Below are 3,318 nucleotides of genomic sequence, written 5' to 3'. Positions count from 1 at the left end.
AAGGAAGGAAGGAAGGAAGGAAGGAAGGAAGGAAGGAAATTAGGAAATCACCTTTCCTCTGAATTTTGTGTTCTATCTGGACATTAGCTTAATTCCATCCATCAACTCACACACCACCATTCTCTGGATATATCTTCATAGATGAACCTAGGAATAATACATTATTCATTTTCTAAATGCAGGAAAACCTTAGATTGCAAATAACTTGTTCTGTGAATGTGCTGCAAGATGAGCAAACATTTCTAAAAATTTTAACTTAATGAACAAACAGTATTTTGCAATAGAAGTAGTAGGTGATATCAGATGTTACACTATCACACGTGAGATCTCTTTCTCTCTTATGGTTTGTGTTGACAGGTCCCCAAAGCCTCATGAGGTCATGTGGGGCAGCCGTTTTCAGAGGTAGCTGAATCTAGACTTTGTGACTGATTCACAATGCAATGCTGGCATTAATTGTTATGGGATTAAGGTTGGGGGATTGCTGGATCACTCCACTGAATGGATAGGTACCACCCTCTTTGCAACAGCCTCCATAACATAAAGTGGACAGAAAGAGGCTTGCTTTCCTTTTTATGCTCTCTCTCTCTCTCCCTCCCTCCCTCCCTCCTTCTCATTGTTTTTTGTGTCTTTTATCACCATGAACTGTTGTCCCTCTGCCATGTTCTACCCTGTTTTAGAACCAGCCATCATTGACAGAAACTGTTACAGGTTCTCCATATAGAAACCAAATCAATCCAATATTAAAATGTATGAGCCATTTATTACCGGGCCTGGGACCACTTCACCATACTCACAGAGCAGAGCACAAACAGCGAGGAGCCTTAGAAGTATAGAGGTTTTAAAACTAGAAACCACATCCTCTTTGGCAAACAAATAGATCATCTAACACAGACAGAACAACACCTTTAGTGACAGCAGGACCATTATTCAACATGCATTCATCTGCGTAGCATTATTTACTTCCCGTTTAACATATATATGCGTACACATGGGTTTAACTACCACCACAATGTTTTTTTAGTTGGTTAGCAACACCTTAGTTATTTTGTAGGTCTATTCTGGAAACTCTCAGTCCATGGACAATTTATGGATGGCACAGCAAGACTCCTTGTCTTACAAGGAAGCAGGGTCACAGAAAGTTGAACTGAGTAATTTTTTCATTTAGTTTTATATTAACGCATCACAGAAACATCTACAAATTAAAACAAACCTTTTCCTTTTTTCCTTTTAACTTTGGGGGTCAGGTAATTCTACCTGAGTAATGAGAAAAAAACTCTCTCTCTCTCTCTCTCTCTCTCTCTCTCTCTCTCTCCCCCCCCCCAAGCCCACTCCTGTCTCTCATCTCATCTATTGTGGGTCATTTCCAATAGCAACAGGTTATGGAGGAGATCTCAGCCTCAGAGAAAGAAGACAAGAGGGTGGAGGAGTCCCTCACTTAAAATGAGATTAGGAAGATATTCAGATTTGGAAAATATCCCCAAATTTTGTGGAACATCACCACCCATAAGGCTGTGCGAATGAATCTGTTTAATAACAGTACACTGGCACATTTCCACAAAAATCCTCAGAAGGAGGCAAAAGTAAGTCATTCGATACTTTCATACTAAAGTTGCCCATAAAAAAATGATTCCATTGAGCCAATAGATTACAATATTTGTGTTAGGTAGTGATAGTCAACATTGTCCTACGAGATAGCCTTCTTTCCTCTTCAGTCTTCTTCAAACCAGCCACAAAGATTTTTGAAGGTATATGCAAGTTAATTTGATCCTCTTTTTTTTTTTTATTGCAGAATTGGGGATTGAACTCAGGCCCTTGCGCTTGCCAGGGAAGTGCTTATTCCACTGAGCCATCTCCCTGGCCCCCCTGATTCTTTTTTAGATTTTGTATTTTCTTCATTATTTTGTGGTGGTCTGCAATATTGTAATCACTTTATGTGAATATTTTTGGGGTGTGGAATGAATCATTTGAGTTTACATTATTCTTAATAAGGAAATTCACTTCAATATGATGTGGTTTGGATTACAAGCATGTTTCCAGAACAAAGTATTCAGGCAAACCAAGATTTTGCTGCAGTATATTCCTTAATCTAGTTAAGTCGATACCTAAAATTAACCATCATAAATATGTTCACTAACTATCTGCAAAATCAGATGGTGAATTAGTGAATGAATTAGTGGAGGAATGGATGAACCATAACTCTATAGAACAGATTATCCTTTTAGATGATAAAAACATTTGGAATAACAATGGAACTGGAAGTGGAAGAGCAGCCCAGGAGTTAAGTGTCTAAGTCTGCAAGGGACATAGAAAGACTTGAGTCTCATAGAGACACACAACAAAGCTATAGGATGGTGTTGCCAGTACTGCAAACCTTAAAGGAAAACTCTGATACAATCAACTTTGTGTTTGCTCAATATGAATGATATTAAAGGAAGCATAAAGAATGACAATGCTTCCTTGCATTGTTTTAAGGCCTCTATGCCTCACAGCACTTGAAAGAATCATTTTCTCACACTGAATCGTGCCAAACTATGGGCTGCATGTAGCAAACACTCCTTTCTCTCATTTGACTGTGAGGACACCCTTGATAGATACACAGCATGTACTTTAGTTGTTAAACATGTTCTTGAGCCACGCTGTCCAAGTCTCGATTTAGTGTCTCCTACACTTACTAAGTTACTTTCAATGCATTCTTTAAGTTTTCTGCCTTTTCCACAATTGTAAAATAGGAATATGAGCACTGACCCTGGAAAGTTCTTATGAAGAAGAAATTCTTAAAAAGGACTTGGTGGGGGAACAAAGGCTATGTAAATATTAGGTATTACTGCTACCTTTCTCCTGATTAAAAACAGAAACTCATGTTAAGTGAATCGAGTGGTGTCATAGTCTATTCGGCTGATATGAATAAATTTCATGATATAAGATGACCTATACATAACAAAACGTTGCTTCTCACAGTTGTAGAAGCTGGGACCCCAAGATCTAACAGCCAGGAGATTCAGTATCTGGTAACAGTTCTGGTTGACACATGGTGTATTTAAACTGGGTTTTTCTGAGATAGAACAGAGAGGAAGCTCTCTGGAGCATGAGAAGTACACTCATCTGGTTTGCAGGATAGAGACTTCATGAACTCATCTCCTCCCAAAGGTCCCTCTTCCTAACTCAGATTCCAGCATGAAAATTGTGGGAAACAAAATATTTAACAGTCATACACCAGAGGAAGAAAACTGAATGAAAACCTGGTGAAATATTCTTCCTCATGCTGGCGATATAGCTCAGTGGAATAAGCCCCTGCCTGGCAAGGGGAAAGTCCTGAGT

The 3,318-nt window shown here is 38.9% G+C and overlaps 1 protein-coding gene across 1 annotated transcript in view; it reads right to left on the bottom strand.

Moving 5' to 3' along the window:
- Positions 1–181, bottom strand: part of LOC101572137 (17-beta-hydroxysteroid dehydrogenase type 6) — a 22,271-nt gene extending 22,090 nt beyond the window's left edge. The window contains exon 1 of the mRNA XM_023707269.1: positions 52–181. The gene's annotated coding sequence lies outside the window, so the exon portion shown is untranslated. The remainder of the gene's footprint in view (positions 1–51) is intronic.
- Between the last annotated feature and the right edge of the window lie 3,137 nt (positions 182–3,318).

The sequence above is a fragment of the Octodon degus genome, unplaced genomic scaffold, assembly GCF_000260255.1.
Source record: "Octodon degus isolate 3935 unplaced genomic scaffold, OctDeg1.0 scaffold00286, whole genome shotgun sequence".
NCBI lineage: Eukaryota > Metazoa > Chordata > Mammalia > Rodentia > Octodontidae > Octodon > Octodon degus.
Note: the sequence above shows the minus strand (reverse complement) of the source record. Positions and strands in the feature narration are given on the sequence as shown.